Consider the following 368-nt stretch of genomic DNA (forward strand, 5'->3'; position numbering starts at 1 on the left):
GGCTCTTCTGCAAAGTAATGATTTTATAGAGAAAATGTAAACATGATGAGACCATCAAAGAATATCACTTGAAGTCCAGAGAGAGAGAGAGTGAATGGGTGGAAGAGAGCGCAATTCTCACATCTAACTGTAAGAGAAGTCACGATGCTGCTGCTGTAATAAGTGTAAAATCTGTTGTTACTAGATTGATTGTAAAGTGAGAATACATTTCACTAGCAATAAGATTTATTACCAAGTTTTTGCACAAACTAGGATCCTGTTCCTTTCAGAATGACCTGAACAAGAAGAAGCCAAGAGCAGAAGACTCCAAGCATTTTATAACTTTCTTGTAACCTATTCATTTTCGTCACTGTCATGACAACCGATCT

Source organism: Megalobrama amblycephala, linkage group LG1, assembly GCF_018812025.1.
Source record: "Megalobrama amblycephala isolate DHTTF-2021 linkage group LG1, ASM1881202v1, whole genome shotgun sequence".
NCBI classification, from domain to species: domain Eukaryota; kingdom Metazoa; phylum Chordata; class Actinopteri; order Cypriniformes; family Xenocyprididae; genus Megalobrama; species Megalobrama amblycephala.